The sequence below is a fragment of the Bos taurus genome, chromosome 21 (genome assembly GCF_002263795.3).
Source record: "Bos taurus isolate L1 Dominette 01449 registration number 42190680 breed Hereford chromosome 21, ARS-UCD2.0, whole genome shotgun sequence".
NCBI classification, from domain to species: domain Eukaryota; kingdom Metazoa; phylum Chordata; class Mammalia; order Artiodactyla; family Bovidae; genus Bos; species Bos taurus.
In genome coordinates this window covers 33,022,433-33,042,611 of record NC_037348.1, presented here as the reverse complement: position 1 = coordinate 33,042,611, position 20,179 = coordinate 33,022,433, and the positions used below count along the sequence as shown (strand labels likewise).

General features: G+C 44.7%; 1 non-coding gene and 1 pseudogene across 1 annotated transcript; both read left to right on the top strand.

Annotated features, from left to right (window-relative positions):
- The first annotated feature begins 13,358 nt into the window (after positions 1-13,358).
- On the top strand, positions 13,359-13,477 carry LOC112443351 (uncharacterized; annotated as a pseudogene).
- A 4,493-nt stretch (positions 13,478-17,970) lies between these two features.
- Positions 17,971-18,089, top strand: LOC112443340 (5S ribosomal RNA). The gene has a single exon (XR_003031678.1). It is a non-coding gene; the product is annotated as a 5S ribosomal RNA (ribosomal RNA).
- Positions 18,090-20,179: the final 2,090 nt, after the last annotated feature.

Genomic DNA, 20,179 nt, shown 5'->3' with positions numbered 1-20,179 from the left:
CCTCCGGGAGTTGTCAAGGTCATTCGAGAGACCCTTCACAGTGGGCCCTCAGTCCAGGCGGTGAGGAGGGTGGTGGGAGGGTTTCTACCCACACCTGCTTCCCTGCCCTCCCCCTACGTGTCCTACTTTTCGGGAGCCATCGCAGCGAGGCTGTCTGTGTCAACACTGGAAAGGAAATGGCAACCCACTCCAGTATTCCTGCCTGGAGAATCCAATGGACAGAGGAGCCTGGCAGGCTACAGTCCATGGGGTCACAAGAGTCAGACACAGCTTAGCAACTAAAGGACCACTGAGAGACCAGAAAAGCTAAGACAGAGGAGATACCATGTAACTTTGACTAAAGAAACATACAATCCCAACCCTTTGTTGTTTCAAACTCTTAGGATTCTGGGAAACCAGTGTTTACTTTCAGTGCCCCCTAGATCTAGGCTGTGATGTGCTATCAACAGAGTTTGTACTTGTCAGCTGTATTCACTGATGCAGCTTTGTTGTTTAAATTTTGTTTTGCTATCTTTTATCCCAAACTGTTGAGATCTCCAGAAGACTCTTGAATCTAAGTTTACTCTCCACATAAAAAAATAGTTCATTTCACATATAACTTGATTTCCTCTCCTGTGAGGGGATTAATGCCAAACTGGTATACTTCCCACTAGGACATGAGAACTAAAAAAATCAGGATCATATATCATTCCCTAGAGATATAGACTATTTCAGTGGGTCTGCTCAGTTGTGTCTGACTCTTGTGCAACCCCATGGACTGTAGCCCACCAGGCTCCTCTGTCCACGGGATTTCTCTGGCAAAAATATTGGAATGGATTGCCATTCCCTTCTCCAGGGGATATTCCTGACCCAGGGATCAAACCCACGTCTCCTGAGGCTCCTGCATTGGCAGGCGGATTCTTTACCACTGATCCAACTGGGAAGACCTAGACTATTTCAAAGTGATAAGCAAAACCATTAAGATTCTGACCTACTCATTAATACAAAGAAGAGTGTATACACACGTACACACACACATACATTTTCTTTAGTGAATAAGCTTTCAGAAAAGAAGAAAAATCTTAAGATTACATCTTGCTTACAGAGATGTGCAGGTGCTTTCACTGTAATTCTCACAGTTCAACTTCCCAAAGGAACAGCAATTATATTTTCTTCCCCTATGAAAGAACACAAGACAAATGTAATAAAACTTCTGCACTAAAGCCCCATTGAAATAAGCCACTCAATCAAAACTAAGGGCATGTATAAAGTGTTCTTAATTGTATTTCATTTCCATCTTCAGTCAGGAAGCCTTCAAAAAACGGTCATTGTGTCAAGGCATATTAATATACTCACATAATTTCATTTAAATACTGGGTTGGCCAAAACATTCATTTTTCTCTGTAAGATGGCTCTAATAGTCCTTAGTTGTCTTTAATTTCATTAGGAACACTTTTGTTAGACTGTATTAAGACAGCTGTCATATCAGTGTGCATTAAAAAAAAATAACCAAAATTGGTGAATTTTTGTGTAGCCATGTTAACAATAAAAAATGGAAGAAAAAAGGCAACATTTTCAGCATATCATGCTTTATATATTTTATTATTTCAAGAAAGGTAAAAATGCAACTGAGAAGCAAAACAAGATTTGTGCAGTGTATGGAGAAGGTGCTGTGATTAATTGAATGTGTCAAAAGTGGTTTGTGAAGTTTTGTGCTCAAATTTCTAGCTGGACAATGTTCCGTGATCCAGTAGATCAGTTAGTTGATAGCAATCAAATCGAGATATTGAGAACAATCTACATTATACCATACAGAGATAACCAACATACTCCAATATCCAAACCAGCTTAGTTATGTTAATCATTTTGATGTTTGGGTTCCACATAAGTTAAGCAAAAAGAATCTTCTTGTCTCTGCATGTGATTCTCTTCTTAAATGTAACAAAAATCCCATTTTAAAAAACAAATTGTGACAGGTGATATAAAGGGGATGCTGTACAATAATGTGGAACAGAAGAGATCATGCGGCAAGGGAAAAGAACCCATTAACAACACCAAAGACCAGTCTTCAGCCAAAGAAGGCGATATTGGGTGATACGGTGGAATGGGAAGGGAGTCCTCTATAATAAGCTTCTTTCAGAAAACCAAATGATTAATTCCAACAAGGCTCCCAATTAGACCAACTGAAGACAACACTCGATGAAAAGTGTCCTGAATTAGTCAACAGAAAACACACAATCTTCCATCAGGATAATGCAAGATTGCATGTTTGATGACTAAGGCAAAAACTGTTATATCTTGGCTGGGAAGTTCTGACTCATCTGCCATATTCACCAGACACTGCTGCTTCAGATGTCCTTTCAATTTGGTCTTTACAATGTTTGCTTCAGGGAAAATTTTTTAATTCCTTGGAAGACTGTAAAAAGCACCTAGAACAGTTCTCTGCTCAAAAAGATTAAAAGTTTTGAGAATATGGGATTATGAAGTTGCCTGGAAAATGGAAGAAGGTAATGGAACAAAATGGTAAATACATTATTAAATAAACTTCCTGGTGAAAATGAGAAATGTGTCTTTTACTTTAAAAATACTGAAGAAATTCTTTGGCCAAACTATTTTTTTTAATATTAAAGAAAAATTTAAATAAATGCACTGATCAACTTGAGTGAGTCTACAAACGAGGGTCCTAAGGTCATACTCATTCATTTGAGGCTGCTTGTGCCCTACAAAGGCAGAGGTGAGTAACTGTAACAAAGACAATACAGATCACAAGACATCTCTGGCCCCTGTCGATTTCTTTTTCATGCTGTTACACATTCTGAAATAAATTTTCATGACCACATAATAATCCAGGGGTATCTGAAATTCTATCCCCCTGTCTATTTGATCAAGTCTATGACTAAATTATATTAGTACATCATCAACAATATGAATTACTTCAAGCAGATGTTGTGTTTTGTTTGTTTGTTTAACTTACAGAGAATTTTTTATAGTCTCTGGGTGAAGTTGTTGAATCAAAGGATGTCACTATGTTTATTGATTTGTTTATAAGTTTTATTAAATAAAAATACTTATTTACTATTAAAATTCAAAAAGCATTCCAGACAAAATAAAGCTATTTCCAATCCAACTGCCCAGAGATCATCACTTCTAGCACTGTGATAAATATCCTTTCCTGATTTTATATTTGTTTGTTTTTGAAACACATACATGTAAAAAAAAATGAACACTATTTAAATGTTCACTATTTTGGGGGGAGTTAGATAAACAGTGATACATCCAGGCTAAGGATCTTTCCAATCCAGGGATTCAGCCTGTGTCTCTTGCATCTCCTGCACTGACAGGTGAGTTTTTACCACTAGCATCACCTAGGAAGCCCTGAAGGAATACTCTACAACTGATAATAGTAACAATAGGAGGCCACAGTACTTGACAGGAAAAGACTGCTAACATATATACTGATTGATGAAAAAAGCAAGTTAATATATGTTTTCACCCAGCGTTAGATAAGTACAATCCTTTGTTTTACTGGTAGCTGGATCACTTGTGAGTGTATCCTCAAGCAGCATATTGCTTACTTTTGCTTGTTTGGGACCTTGGTTAAAACAGAGACTACTGAGAGGGTAACAGGCAGGAAGGCCAGGGGTCTCCAAACGGAGGAAATGGCCTGCAAGCGTCAGACATTTTTATCTCTCTTAAGTAGCAGGAGGAAACAAACTAGCGATATTTCTTTTCTTCTCTATACCAATTTAAAAGGAGGTTTCTCTTAAAATACTGTGTTGCCATAATGACACCTGGTTTCACCTGAAGTTAACTATTCTCAAACCTAGAGATAACCAATGCCTTTTTCTTATGGAAATGTTGTCTTAAGCTATGCTAATGTGCTATGCATTTACCCCAAACGGTCTTCAAGCTGGTTCTGCTTCATGGCTCAGAATCTACCTGACAAACCAGTATGTTATACTCAGATATTGTTCCCCTAATCTATATAAATGAAACTATTTGTATGGTAATCTGTCCTTCTACAAGATTCAAGTTAATCATTTTATGGCCCAGGATGAACCATTTGGTGCCAAGATTATCCCAAAATGCATCTTATGGGTGAGGGGCCTGGTGCCATTCTGAGTTTTAAGACATTCCTTTCTTTCATTAACAGACTGCTAGTGACTATATAACATCCAGCTGAAGACTAGCAGGGGGGTACTCTTTCTGCCCTCTTCTGATGCCTATGTCAGAAGCTTTCTCTATCTCCTTTATACTTTAATAAAACTTTATTACACAAAATCTCTGAGCAGTCAAGCCTCATCTCTGGCCCCGGATTGAATTCTTCTCCTCTGGGGGCCAAGAATCCCGGGGTCTTTTCGTTCAACAACAACCTTTCTCTACATACGTATGTGTATATTCTTATGTGACTTGCTTTTCTTTGAACAATGCTGTTTATCTGAAATAAAATCATGTTGATGAGCCAAATTGTCCTTCATTCATTTTAACAACTGTACACAACATAATAGTTAAATTAAACATCTTTGAATCTCCTTTTTCCAGGAAAAGAAAAAAGAAAATTAAAAAATAATTATATGGCCAAATATTTCTTGAATATGATGTCAAAACCACAGGTAACAAATGAAAAACACAAACTGGACTCCATCAAAATTAAACTTTTCCACATCAAAGAGTACTATCAATAGAGTGAAAAGCCAAGGCATGCAGTGGGAGAAAATATCTGTAAATCACATACCAAATAAGGGGTTAATATTCAGAACAGATACAGAATTTCTACAACCCAACAATAATGACAAAAAAAATCACCCCAATTCAAAAAGTGGGCAAGGACTTGAATAGACATTTTTCCAAAGAGGATATACAAATGTCAATAAGCACAAAGAAACAGGCTTAACATTACTAATCATTAGGGAAATGCAAATCAAACCCACAGGGAGATATCACTTCACACTTATTAGGATGGCCATTATTAAAAACAAACAAACAAAAAAATAACAAGTGTTGGTCAGGATGTGAAGATATTAGAACCCTTGGGAACAGCTGATGGAAATATAAAATAATTTTTTCAATCACTATGGAAAACAGTTACTCAAAACATTAAATATAGAGTTACAACATGATTCAGCAATTCCACTTCTGGGTATACCCCAAAGAACTGAAATCAGGGACTCACACAGATATTTGCACATGCATATTCACAGCAGCATTATTTCAGCCAAAGATGAAATCAACCTAAGTGTCCATTCACTGATGAGTGGGAAGCTATCACGTGGTAAATATATACAATGGGATATTTTTCAGCCTTAAAAAGTAAGGAGATTCTAGGACTTCTCTGATGGTCCACTGGTTAAAAATCTGCCTTACAATGCAGGGGACACAGATTCAGTCCCTGGTGGGGGAACTAAGATCCCACATGCCGCAAGTCAGCTAAATCAGCACACTACAACTACTGAGTCCATGTGCTCTAGGGCTGGTGTGCCACAACAAGAGAAACCCACATACCACATACTACAGCTAGAGAAAGCCCGCATGCTGCAACAAAGGTCTGGGGTGGCCAAAATGAAAAAAAAATTAAAAAAATTTTTTTAAAGTAAGACAATTCTGACACATGCTATGACACATAGATAAACCACAAAGATAGTATGCTAACTGAAATACGCCAGTCACAAAAGGATATGTATGATTCTGTTAGGGGAAGCACACTGATTGAAACTGCCCACCCTGGCCAGGCACCATAATAACTATTTGCATGAGTTGTTTTATGACAGGAGATCCTGATAAGGAATACGGAACTAATAAGCCACCACCAACTGGAAGAGTCCAGGAAAGGTCTAAAGGAGACACTGCGTGTCTGTCCACTTCCCAGAATCCCTCTCACTAGCATCCATCTTGGCTGAGCGATGTGTGCGCCACCAGGAAAGACGCTGAATTAGAATGATTGGCCAAAGGCCACCTGGAAACTAATCCCATCACCATAAAACCCGAGTCTGAGAGCCACGCAGCAGAGCAGTTCTCCTGGATTCCCTTACCCTACTGCTCTCCACCCGGGTGCCCTTTCCCAATAAAATCTCTTGCTTTGTCAGCACATGTGTCTCCTTGGACAATTCATTTCCAAGCGTTAGACAAGAGCCCAGTTTCGGGCCCTGGAAGGGGTCCCTCTACCTGCAACAAATGGCGACTCTGGCGGGGACTCTTCTTCACTGAGACTGACATCCTGACCACTCGGGGTACTCAGGGGCCAGCTTGCCTGCCAATGGACCAGACCCAGTGGCCGCAACTGGTACCCTTTTGTCCCTGGTCTCCTCCTGATGCGGATAACTGGCCAGAGTGCCCTGACCAGTAAGGAACAAGAAACTTTATTGACCTCTCTCCCCTTCCCTCTCTCTTTCCTCTCCTTAACCCTTCCTATCCTTCCCCATTTTTCTAGTCCCCCGGTCCTGGACCCAGGAATCTGGTCGAAGGGCCCTCAGCCTGAGCTGAGGATTGGAGACTGATCACCTCCTCTTGGCAGATAACTCGAATTCTGATTCTGTCTGGTCTGATTTCTGGTAGGGCCAAGTTTCTGTCCTCCCTTCTCTGGAGGCCCAGGGGTAAAGTCCCATAATGCCTGGGTATCTGCAGGTGGCAGGAGACGTCTGTAAGGCCACCCCTTTTATCCCCCTCTCCCGCCTCCTCCCTCTTCTTTCAACCTGGCTTCCTTTCCTCCCTTTGAAATTTTTGAAGACCTGAGATATTTTCCTTTATCTGAAGTTCTGTGTCTCTATAGGAGGTTTACTGAGAGACTATATTCTTGTATTTAAGGGAGTGTCTGATGAGGACTTTCAGGTTTATATGTGCGTGTTTTAATTCTGTGTTCTGTGTTGTGTTTTTTGATGGCCATTTTGCTTTGTCTGGCCACCATTTGGTTTAGACCTGCCGCCATTTTGTTAGAACTCGATTTTCTTTCCCTGTGCCTTGAGACCAGGGCTCTCAGGAACACTTATCTAGATCATCTCTAACTCCTGAAACTAAGGAAAAGGGGGAAAAGACTTTAAAATTTTTATTTATTTCAACTTTTTTTTTTATATAAATTAGTAAAGTTTATATTGTAGTATCAAATTCATGACTAAACTTAGAAAATGAAGCTAGGTCTTGCACTGTCTGTCTAAATATGTCATGGTATGTCTTTGTCTCTGGGTAATATTTTTGAAGTTAATTTGTAAATGAGCTCTATTTAATTGGCTTAAAAAAAGGTAAGTGCTTACAAATCAAATAATTCTAAATTAAACAATAAATTCCAGGTTCATGTGAACTGGGAAATATTCAGTATTAAATACCTGATATTAATGTTTGTTTGTTGACCTATCTAATATAGACATATCTTAGAGTAATTAACATTAAGTAGAATATTTTCATTGTATGTAGGTTTAATATAAGTTAAATATTATATCTGTTACAAGTTTGTCAACAAGGAAATTACCTCAAGTGAAGAAACTTCTAAAAAAATGTAAATGAGATATGAGCTTTTATATAAACTCTATTAAAAATAATTATTCTTTAGAAATATCTAAGATAGTCTCTCCAGATTGGTGTAACTTAAATTTCTAAGGGTTGTGCTAAGTGTGGTAAGTGTTGGAAGTCTATTGAATAGTTAGGTCATTTTCAAATAAAATAAGATTTTGAAACATTTACTACTAAACACTAATTTCCTTTTACAGAGAAACTAAAGAGATTTGGGACTATAAATGAATAATGTTTGGTGCCATCATAAAATGTTCTAAGGAAAAAAGGGTTTTAGAAATTATCACTGGTATTTATGCTCACCAATCTATAAAATGCTAATATAAAAGTTAGTTCTTGGTTGCTAGAGCAAAGTAGGAAGTGTGTTTTCAGTTAAAAAAAAAAAGGTATGAAAAATACTAAAAAGAGTTATGCATGATCAGGATTTTCTAAAATGGGATTACAATTAGTTAGATACATTGATTTTGTTGGGAATGACAGCCATAAGAAAACTGGTTAAAGCCAATTAGGTCCAAGATGGCAGAGCTGACTCTCACTAGTCCTTGAGCCTTGGTATTTACGCCCATTGTGACACATCAACAAGCTAAATGATACACCCATCAACGTTGACTAAATCTGACCAAATATTCTAAACGCGTTTAATTGATCTTTTTGATAAAACTTCCTAAATCGAATTCTTTTGAAGTTCTTTTGACCTCTAGCTAACTTTGGGGTGCTTCAGAAGGCCCCTGAAACATCCCAAAGAGAGATATTAAACTGTGTTTATTTGGTTGGTTAAATTACATGAAAAAGATCATCAAATGAGTAATAAATCCGCTCATGTTATAATGTGGTAAAATTACTAATACAGATATCCTAGAAATTATATGGAGTTCTTAACATTCTGATATGTCCTGGTATTCTAATGGAAAACCTGATGACTTTACAAAAGTTAACAAAAGGACTGAATGAACCAGCGAATATGCTTATAACTTTTATGGTTTCTATCTGAAAAATTACAGGTTTGAATCAGGTTTTCAGGGAGTAGGGAAAACCTTCCTCTCAAACTAATTATGACAATACTTTGGTAAAATTAAACGTTATAAACAAAACAATTATATTTTCTATTTGACTCCTCCAAAAATTGGAAATTCTTAGGTTTCCAGTAAGTTTATCAAATGAGTTAGGAAGGTTATCTCACAAGTACAAAAATCTCAAGAAATTTTTGAGACCTTAAAAAGGGAAGAATTCAGCTAGATTTGTTAGGCAAAATCTGTGATAAGCCTTTGGTGTGAGTTTCCCAGCCCCGCTTTATTTTAAAAGTTCAGTCTGAGGTTCTATAAATGTTTCAGCAAAATATGATCAAGTGTGGTTATATAAATCATCAGACCAAAATTAATGAAAACAGACCTATTTTGTAAACAAGCTAGTCTTAATTTGGTTATATTTGATTAAAATGAGGGTAACTTTAGGGAGAAAAAGATGTTTCAATAAATGTTAAATCCCAGTTTTTTAACAGAAGTCTGTATGTAGTAAGACTCATTTCTTGGATAGTTCTTTGCTGTTATGTGATATTAATGTAAAATTGAATTGAATTCTTAAAGAATATCCTAAGTTTGTTTCTGAAGCTTATCTCAGTAATCTATCTTTGGATGAAGATCAGATGCCTCATGACCTGCAACCAGGACTGGAAAAAGACATAATTTAAGGGACTGTCTCCAACCTGGATGGAAGGACTTTTTTATCATCAGGATACACTACACTACACCAGGATGAGAAGACGACGACATCAGAGGTAGACAGCTTGCCCAAGATGCTGGACCTGATTCGTTTGATCATTTATGTTTTCTTGACTTCTTAGACCTTTGCATATAAGTCAAATGCTTTTCTATCATAGGCCTGATTCTATGCTAGTTTTAGAAATCAATTTAATTGTTGGGTTTGTGGCAGATTACCTGTGTCTAGTTCTGGATTACCTTTGTAAATTTCTCTAATACAAGACTCTAACTGGTTGGTCCTGAGAAAATTTACTTTAAAAAAAATTATAGTCATATTCAGGTCACTGTGATATTACTAGTGGGATCCCCTCACCGGGCCAATTAATAATGTCAGCTCTGACTCTGGCCATAAATTTGAGCTTTTTTCTATTACTCAAGCTCAATCAGAGCAACAAGAAAAGTTTCAGCAAAGGAGGAAAACTCTCCCACAATTATGGGATGAATTTATATAGATAACACCAGGCTATGGTAATTTAGGTTTAAAGTCTCCTCTGTATTGGAAACAATTAAATCATACTAAGGACAATCAGTGTAGTAACACTAGAAAACTGGGCTATGTGCCTTATAGACAGTGCCAATATATAATTTCCCTGGAAGATAAAGATTCTACAGAGCAGACTAAGTCAGATGACCTGAGATCTACTGTGCTACATCTAATGGAAGTTCTTAAGTCTTACTTGGGACTTTACTAATACTGCTGGCTATGTTATTTGTATTTCACCTGTTTTACAAAACTGCTGTTTCTTACACTGTCAAATTTGTGTCTGAGGCCTCTAATAATATATAGTCCCATATGAGATCGATAATGGTAACAGTGTAACTCTAGATATGGGAAGAAGCAACAAGAGGGAATATTTTCCTGGACCAAGAGGCTAGTAAGACAAGTGGTCCAGAGAATTTTGGATACTATTTTATGGCCTAGTCCAGTAACAGCACATTGAGTGGCCTATCAACAGAATCTTTGCCAAACCTGAGAATGGACATTCTCAGCACCATGGGATAAAATGGTCATGAAATGCCCCCTTCAAAATCATGGTCTAGTTTATGAGCAAAAAGGGGCTCTGCCAACTGAAGACTGACACTTGCCATCTACACCTACAAAGATTAAATCATGACCACTGCAACTGCTGACTTTCAATGCTCCTGAAAGGAGTTCAGGGTGAAAATCAGGAATGATACACTCTGTACTCTGGGAAAAACTGGCAGAACAGGCCTTCAGATAGTTAGATCTTTTCAGGAGAAGATTTTATGAGTCCAAATTCTTGCATCTTCTCATACCTAGAGAAACACTGATGTCATTAACGGCGAAATCTGCTTTGGCTATTAAGGAAAAGTTTATAATTAAAAGTCAAAATAGAGTAGCTATGGTTCAGATATCCTGGGAAATAACTAGGTGATGCTATGGGTGTACTATAGACCTTGTATTGCTAAACACTTGAGTTTTCTGAGTCCTGGCAGGCTTGGATGCCACCATTCTCAAAACAATGTCTTCTGGAAGCTAGTAACTGCAACCTTACTTTTTATAAAACTGGCAACTGGCTACTTGGCTAGTTGCCTAGTTTTTCAGGCCTATTCTAAAAAGAAATGAGATTTATTTTGTCTACTAAATTCCAGTTATCACTCCTCCAAATACTTCTAATTGGGTCTGTTACACCAAAATGGCAGACCAAGGGATTGAGATTTTAATCATACAAGGCTCAGATCTAGGACTTGGAACTCAGGAATACTTTCAAGTCAGTGTCTATTCTCCAAGCTGAGGCAGTCCTATGCTCCATTTTGACAGGAAATTATCATAATCATAGTTGCCTCATTCCCTAAATTAAAACTGAACAGAACTCTGTGGGGCTCTGGAGTAGAGATCTGTTCTGTGTTCTCCATTTCTTGTCTGTAGGATATAGGCTTCATTCAGCCTCCTTGACCTTCCCTGAGTTCCAAAGGGTGGATTCAAACAATTGCTAATCAGGGAAGGGAGGAGATACAGAAACAGGAGAAACAAAGTTTGGTACAGCCTCCAGACAGAGTCCTGGTTCCTACTCAAAGAAATATGAATACCAATGTCTTTGAGTTTTTCTACAGAACTGGAGCCCCCACCCAGGTGGAGGATGGTAACCTCAGACTGAACACAAGATTGCTGGAGCACAGCTCTGTTCCCTCACCAGCAACCAATCAAAAAGGGTCACAAATCCTGCAACCCTCACCCCAAATGTTGCCTTCTGTTTCCGGGGACCAGAGATGACCATCCTGTTAGGTCTCCTGTTTGCCCCTGTCTATTTCATCTCTGAGAGGGGCCAACAGTTTCAAACTAAATTGCTGTTATTACAAGACTGAATGTTGGTTTCAGGCAAAAAAATACCTTGACTTAGATCTGGTACAGAGAGACTTCTGCTCTGCTAGGCAGGCCTATGCCCATGCACAGCAGGAAGAAGTTACAGAAGAAAGAGACCTCCGCCCCAATTCCCAAGAAGTATCTTGAGTATGGAGTCTCTAAGGGGGGAGTTGTTAGGGGAAGCACACTGATTGAAACTGCCCACCCTGGCCAGGCACCATAGTAACCATTTGCATGAGTTGTTTTACAACAGGAGATCCTGATAAGGAATACGGAACTAATAAGCCACCACCAACTGGAAGAGTCTGGGAAAAGTCTAAAGGAGACACCGCGTGTCCGTCCACTTCCCAGAATCCCTCTCACTAGCATCCATCTTGGCTGAGCAATGTGTGCGCCACCAGGCAAGACTGAATTAGAACGATTGGCCAAAGGCCACCTGGAAACTAATCCCATCACCATAAAACCCGAGACTGAGAGCCACGCAGCAGAGCAGTTCTCCTGGGTTCCCTTACCCTACTGCTCTCCACCCGGGTGCCCTTTCCCAATAAAATCTCTTGCTTTGTCAGCACATGTGTCTCCTCGGACAATTCATTTCCAAGCGTTAGACAAGAGCCCAGTTTCGGGCCCTGAAAGGGGTCCCTCTTCCTGCAACAATTCCATTTATATGAGGTATGTTAAGTTCATAGAGACAGAAAGTAGGATGGCTTTTGCCAGGGGATGGGGTAAGACATATTATGACAATCTATCTCCAGAACTTTTCTCATTTTGCAAAACTGAAAGTCTGAGCACACTAAATAATAACTCTCCATTCTCTGTCAGCAAATCATTGACAGTGGTTTCCTCCCAGGAAAAAAAAAGAATTCTGGGAGTGCCTGATGGAAACATAGTTCTACATTTTTTGAATTTTCTATAATAAAAATGCACCAATGAGTTACTTTTAAAATACAATTTTTGAAAAAGCTAAAACCATTATTTACAGAGAAAAAAAGAAAAGAAAAGACCACAGCCAAAATGTTTTGCCGAATGAATTCTGAAAAACCTTAAGCAAACAAGCAAGTTGCAGTAATAGGAAACTGAAAGCTTTCCAGTTAGTGAAAACCAGCTAAACAAACTGATACCCAAACCAAACACAGAGATCACATAAACAAACGTGAATTAAATCTGTGCTTGGCCAGCGACATGGTGGGGGGGCGGGGAGCGGGGGTAGGGGAGGGGTCCACGGGGCGAAGGGGCGGGGCTGAGGCGCTCAGGTCGACCGCGCTGGTGGCTCCCGGTGGGTTTGGGCACTGTGCAGGTGCCCTGCAGGATGGGCGCTCAGGCCACGCCTGGGCCACGCCTAGGCCCGCAGGAGGCTCAGAGGCCCGCGGGCAGCGGGGTGCGGGCCGCCGCAGGCCCCGAAGCCAGACACCTCCGGAGCCGCGTGGCACTGAGCAGCGGACTGGATGAGGGGAGGCCCACGGAACGGGGCCGGGCCTGGAGAGATCCAGGGTGGGAGGGCGGCGAGACCTCCGCGCCCCTCACCCCAACCCCCAGGACCCGCAGGCACGCACGGCAGGCCGCTAGGGGTCCCGGAAGCCCTCCGGGCCCCCGGGCCCGGCCAGGCGGTTGCTGGCCGTGGTGGGTGGCGGTGTTCAGGGGCGTGGCGGCGTCGGCAGGCAGGAGTCCGGTCGCCGGTCGTGCGGCTCGAGAACAGCGCGCGCCCCGTGGAAGGTGCGGCCGTCTTGCCCGACCGGCAGGACAGAGCGAAAGGGAGGCGCAGCGCAGGGCTTTCAGGGAGCCCAGAGGCAGCCGCCTCCGTCTACGACCATACCACCGTGAACGCGCCCGATCTCCTCTGATCTCGGAAGCTGAGCAGGGTCGGGCCTAGTTAGTACTTGGATGGGAGACCGCCGGAGAATACCGGGTGCTGTAGGCTTTTGGCCTCCCCTGTTCTTTAGCCCCCGTACCCCCGGCATGGCTGTCTCCGCAAGCCCCACCTGCCGCTGGCCCCTCGCACCCCACCGCGCTCAGAGCCGGCGTTACTCAAAGGCACCTGCGTCCCAAATCTTCGGCGCCCGCAGCCCCAGCCCCTCCCGGGGTGGGTGGCCGGGGCCCCGACTCCCGCTGCAGACCTGGGTTGCCTCCGGGCGGCCCGCGAGCCCCTCCGCATTCGGCTTCCAGGAAACCAGAGGACCTGCGGGTCTCCGTCTGGGGCTCCCTTGGCATGCCGCAGGCCATCCCCGGGGCTGCACCAGCCCCAGCCCCAGCCCCAGCCCCAGCCTCGCAGGCGATCGCGCGTGCTCTCGCGCGCCCGCGCACACACACAGATACTTGTGCACAGATGGTGCATGTATCTTGTTGAATTATAGTTTTGGTGGATATATGCCTGGGAGTGGGACTGCTGAATAATATGGCAGTTCTATTTTTAGTTTTTTGAGGAACCTCCATACTCTTTTCCATAGTCACTGTAACCAACTCACATTCCTACTAACAGTAGAGGAGACTTCCCTTTTCTCCACATCCTCTCCAGCATTTGTTATTTACAGACTTTTTAATGAGGACCATTCTGAACTAATGTGAAGTGGTACCTCCTTGTAGTTTTGAGTTGGTTTCTCCAATAATTAGTGATGTTGAGCAAGAGGACCTGTTTAAAATGCAGATCCAATTCTATCACCTCCCTGCTAAACACTGCTCTTGTATTTTCCCGTCATATTTAACATACGACCAAATCCCTTCATTGCTTGGTTCCTTTCTTCTCTGATTTCTTTTCACTGTAATGCCCTTTGCACTCTTTGGGTTACATCCCATAGGGCATTTTTCATTTCTTGAATGTACTAAGTTTCCCTTGTCACATAGCCTTCCAAGATACTGTTGTACCTGCCTGAAATTCTTCTTGCGTCTTACCCTAGTCGGTTCAACCTATGGATCTCAACTCAATTATTACTCTGAAAACCCTTCTCTGACACCCAGGTTTGGTCAGGAAAGAGTCCTCTATATACGTTCTCAAAGTATCTGCCCATTATTTATCATTAGATTAGTCTCAGTGAAAGCAGGAACTGTGTGTCTTCTTATCTCAGCATTCTATTTCCAGAAACCTATTACATGCCTACGAGCTCATTGTAGATGCTCAATATTTATTCAGTATGTGAAAGACAGAAAAGTTCTTTGAAGCCTCAACTTTTCCCTCGGCTCAGCACTTTTGATCTCTTTGTATCTTTGTCAATTCAATTCTTTTCTTTATTCGGTTGAGGTGCACCCTATATTCAAGGCACAACCTAAGGCATTAAAAAATATCAATAAACATAGGTTCTTGCTTTCAAGGAACCCGTACAACAGATTTCTATCATTGAGGGTTTTTAAAATGCTCTAGAACCATGTGAACTTCTGGTATTTTCCACTTTCATTTCAAAGAAAGATCATTTTACTTATATAGCAAAGGTTGAAACCTTCAAACTTTTAGTCCAATACTTATATCTTTAGCATTTCAGGCAATGCTTGTGGTTCCCTCTGTAGGTGTGTGGCTCTTCCAGAAATGTGAAGATCTTCCATAGTCCTCAGACTTTTGTGTGATTTGGAATCATCAAGAAAGTTTCCAGTTATAGGTTCCAGACCACCACCTCAGTCAGTAGCTAATGGAGTGCATTCCAGGAATATGCATTTTTCAGCAGCATCACTGGTGATTCTGTTGCTACAGACTCAATGCAGGGGGCAGGGCCTGGACTGTCCACTGGGTCTGATGTGGAATGGAAAGAAGGGCTTCCCCACCACTGTTTATAGCCCTGTGACTAGAAACGGTCCCCAAACAAGAATCAGACAAACAAGTTAATCCCAGACTGTAGTCAATGAGATGAAGGAACTAAGCAACTGGTTGAGATAGAGCCAAGGGGAAAGGTTGCTCTTTTTTTCTCCACCTCTACTCCTTTCTTCCTTGATGCCTTAGTGATTCATAATGGAGATCTGAAATAAAGTTGACAATATTCATAGTTGTTGAATAAAGATTTTGCATTTAACCAACTCTAAAAAAAATGAAGAAAGTTTCACCTGCCACATGTTTCTTTAAAATAGTCCATTGCTTTTCAATTCTGGGTTTTCTCCATTGCCTAGTTCAAGTAGCCTTAATAGTAAAAGTAAAATAAAACTAAATAAAGATTCAAATATACCAACAAAGGAAACCTTCCGTTTCTTAAATCATCTTTCCACTTAGTAGAACACGAGATCTTTTCTTTGTATTTTGACTAGGGAATTAGCAGTATCGTGGCTCAGATGGGAAGGAATCTGCCTGCAGGAGACTCGGGTTTGATCCCTGGGTCGGGAAGATCCCCTGGAGAAGGGAATGGTGACCCACACCAGTATTCTTGCCTGGGAAATTCCACAGACAGAGGAGCCTGACGGGCCACAGTCCATGAGTGGCGTAAAAGTTGGCCACAACTTAGCAACTAAGAACAGAAGTATTTCCAAGGGCCACATTCAAGGGATTTGGAACTCTTGCTTGACTCCCTCATGTTGACCATGTTGACTAGGCAGCAGACAGCAGCTGAGTCATCTGTACAATTAAAAAATAATATCTCATTCTGTTCTATACTTCCTGTACTGTAGGAAGAGACTGTACAGAGCAAATGTCTGGACTTGTACAGGACTTTTGGTGCTTTAGAGGATTACAGTTGTAGCACCATCAATGACCGCCAGAGTTCGCAGGATGGCTGCCCTCAAAGTCTGAGTCCAGACATGTCCAGTATTTTAGGGTATATCAGATGAGTAGGAGTGCATTTACCCTTCACTATGTCTCCATAGAAAGTTGCTTTGGGTTTGGAGGTACACACACACACACACACAAAACAGTCACGCACACACACACACACAACCCCACCGCCGCCGAGAAAGGTCAAGAGCCGGAGACCACAGGTAAGGGAGACGGAGAAAGAGGGAGAGAGAGAGACAGACAGCAAGAGGACCACACAGACTTCCAAACCCCCGGCCGCCACACCCTGTCCCCTCCATTCTGGGTTCCCCCCGGCCCCCAGTCGACCAGACCCCACCGTCGCCCACCGACACACTCACACGCACACTCTCCCGCACTCACCCTCTGGCCTGGGGGCGGGGGCTGGGTCTCGCCGTAGGTGGCCAAGCCGAAGGGGACCTTTGAGACCTCGGATGCGAGGAAGTCCGGGGGTCCCCACGGGTGATTGCCAGCCCCAGGGCACTGCGTCCAGCCGGGGCCCGCCGGCCCAAGGCTGACGCCCCCTCCCTTAGGGAAGCTGCTTCTGCCGCACGGCCTCTCTCTGAGGTGTGTCACGGTCTGTGCCAGTGTGTCTATCTCGGAGCGGATGCCATCCCCTGTCCCCTGTCCGTCTCCCGCTCTCCGTCTCTCTGTCAGTCGCTCGGTGTCTCCCTCTCTCTGTCTCTCCCTCCCCGTGTGTGCCTGCGCGCTCGTGTCTGTCTGTCTGTCTGTCTCTGTCTGCATCTGCCTCGCGCCGTCTTGGGAGTGTGTCTCTGAACCTTCATCTCTTTCTGTCTCTGTCTCTCCTGACCCCCGGCCTCCCACGGGTGCTATGGCTGTGGCCCTGGCTGCCGCGCTTGCGCCGGCCGGCTGTCTCCCGTGGCGTGGGTGCCTGCGAGTGTCTGTGTGTCTGTCCGTGTGCCTGCACGTCGCTCGTCTGCTCCCTCCGGAAGGTCCTGTGCTTGGAGGGCGGCGTGGGGGCAAGGGGGGCCTCGGGAGGGCGAAGGGGCGGGGCGGGGCGGACGAGCTCTTGGTTCACCGCGCTGGTGGCTCCAGGTGGCTTTGGGCACCGGGCAGGTGCCGGGCAGGATGGGCGCTCAGGGCCACGGCTGGGCTGCGCACAGGCCCGCAGGAGGCTCAGAGGACCGCGGGCCCCAGCGGGCCCCGAAGCCAGAGAGCTCCGGGGCCACGTGGCCCTGAGCAGCGAAGGCCTTGGTGGGGGGGTGGGGGGGGGGGGTGGGGGGGGGGGGAGGCGGGGCGGGGAGGGGGGAGAGGTGGCGGAGGGGGGCGGCGGCCTCCGAGCGGGGCCGGGCCTGGAGGGTCCCAGGGTGGGAGAGCGCCAAGACCTCCGCCCCGCCTCACCCCTCCGCGCCCCTCACCCCACCCCACCCCACCCCACCCCACCCCACGCCCGATCCGCCGCAGGCATGCCGGGCCGGCTGCTCCGGGTCCAGGGTCCCGGGTCCCGGAAGCCCCGTGGTCCCCCGGGCCGGGCCAGGCGGGTGCTGGCCGGGGGTGGCGGTGTGCGGGGGGCGGAGCGGCGTCGGCCGGCCGGCCGGCCACACGGCCGCCGGGACTCCGGTCGCGGGTCGTGCAGCTCAAGTGCAGCGCGCGCTCCGTGGAGAGCTGCGGCCGGCTGGGCCGAGCGGCAGGTCGGAGCGAAAGGCAGGCGCAGCGCAGGGCTCTTAGGGCGCCCGGCGGCAGCCGCCCCCGTCTACGGCCATACCACCCTGAAGGCGCCCGATCTCGTCTGATCTCGGAAGCTAAGCAGGGTCTGGCCTAGTTAGTACTTGGATGGGAGACCGCATGGGAATACCGCGTGCTGTAGGCTTTTTGCCTCCCCTCGCCCCCGGCATCCCCACCCACCCCCCACCCCCAGCCCTCCGCGGCGTTACTGGCGCCGCAAGCCCCACCTGCCGCTGGCCCCTCGCACCCCACCGCACTCACAGCCGCAGGCGCCCGTGAAGGCAGCGGCGACCCGACTCTTGGGCCCCCGCACCCCCAGCCCCTCCTGGGGCTGGGTGGCCGGGGCAACTGACTCCCGCTGCAGACCTGGGTTGCCTCCGCGCGGCCCGCGAGCCCCTCCGCATTTGGCTTCCAGGAAACCAGACGACCGTCCCGCGGGTCTCCGTCTGGGGCTCCTTGGCGTGCCTCAGGCAATCCCAGGGGGCTGCACCAGTTCCAGCCCCAGCCCCAGCCCCACCCCCACCCCACCCACCGTCCCGCGGGTCTCCGTCTGGGGCTCCCTTGCGTGCCTCAGGCAATCCCAGGGGCTGCCACCAGCTCCAGCCCCAGCCCCAGCCCCACCCCACCCACCCCACCCCCATCCTCGCCAGCGAACGCCCGAGCTCGCGCGCACCGCGCGCACACACAGATATATGTGCACAGACGGTGCATGTATCTTGTTCAGTTATAATTTTGGTGGATATATGCCTGGGAGTGGGACTGCTGAATATGGTACTTCTAGTTTTAGTTCCTTTAGGAACCTCCATACTCTTTTCCATAGTGGCTCTACCAACTCACATTCCTACTAACGGTGGAGGCGAGTTCCCTTTTCTCCACATCCTCTCCAGCATTTGTTATCTACAGACTTTTCCATGAGGACCATTCTGACTAATGTGAAGTGGAACCTCGTTGTAGTTTGGAGTTGAGTCTGTCCAATCATGAGTGATGTGGAGCAAGATGACCTTTTTAAAATGCAGATGCAATTCTATCACCTCCCTGCTCCAACTGCTCTTGTATTTTCCCATCATAGTGAAGATATGACCAAATCCCTTCATTGCTTGGTCCCCCCTTTCTTCTCTGATTTCTTTTCACTGGAATGCCCTCTGCACTCTTTTGGTTCCATCCCATAGGGCATTTTTCATTTCTTGAATGTACTAAGGTTCCCTTGTCACGTAGCCTTCCAAGATGCTATTTTACCTGCCTGAAATTCTTCCTGCATCTCAACCCTGGTTTACGTTGGTTCAACCTATGGATCTCAACTCAATTATTAGTCTGAAAAGCCTTCTCTGACACCCAGTTTTTTGTGAGGGAAGAGGCCCCTATAGAAGTTCTCAAAGTATCTGCCTGTTATTTATTATTAGATTAGTCTCAGTGAAAGAAGGAACTGTGTTTCTTCTTCTCTCAGCATTCTATTTCCGGAAACATATTGCATGCCTACTAGCTCATAGTAGGTGCTCAATATTTATTCAGTGTGTGAAAGACAGAAAAGTTCTGCGAAGCCTCAACTTTTCACTTGGCTCAGCACTTTGGATCTCTTTGTATCTTTGTCGATGCAGTTCTTTTCTTTCTTCTGTTGATGTGCACACTATATTCAAGGGACGATCTAAGGCATGAAGACATATCAATAAATGTAGGTTCTTGCTTTCCAGGAACTCATACATCAGATTTCTATAATTCAGGGTTTTTTTTAATGCTCTAGAACAATGTGAACTTTTAGTATTATCCATTTTCATTTCAAAGAAAGATCATTTTACTTACATAGCAAAGGTGGAGACCTTCCAACTTTCAGTCCAATACTTATACCTTTACCATTTCAGGCAAGCCTTGTGGTTCCTTCTGGAGGTGTGCGGCTCTTCCAGAAATGTGAAGATCTTCCATAGTCTTCAGACTTTGGTGTGATTTGGAATCATCAAGAAAGTTTCCAGGTATAGGTTCCAGACCACCCCCTCAAAGAGTCAGTAGTGAATGGAGCGGATTCCAGCAATATGCATTGTTAACCAGCATCACTGGTGATTCTGTTGCTACAGACTCAATGCAGTGGGCAGGGCCTGGACTGCCCACTGGGTCTGATGTGGAATGGAAAGAAGGGCTTTCCCCCTCCACTGTTTCTAGCCCTGTGACTAGAAACGGTCCCCAAACAAAAATCAGACAAACAAGATTATCCCAGATCGTAGTCCATGAGATGAAGGAACTAAG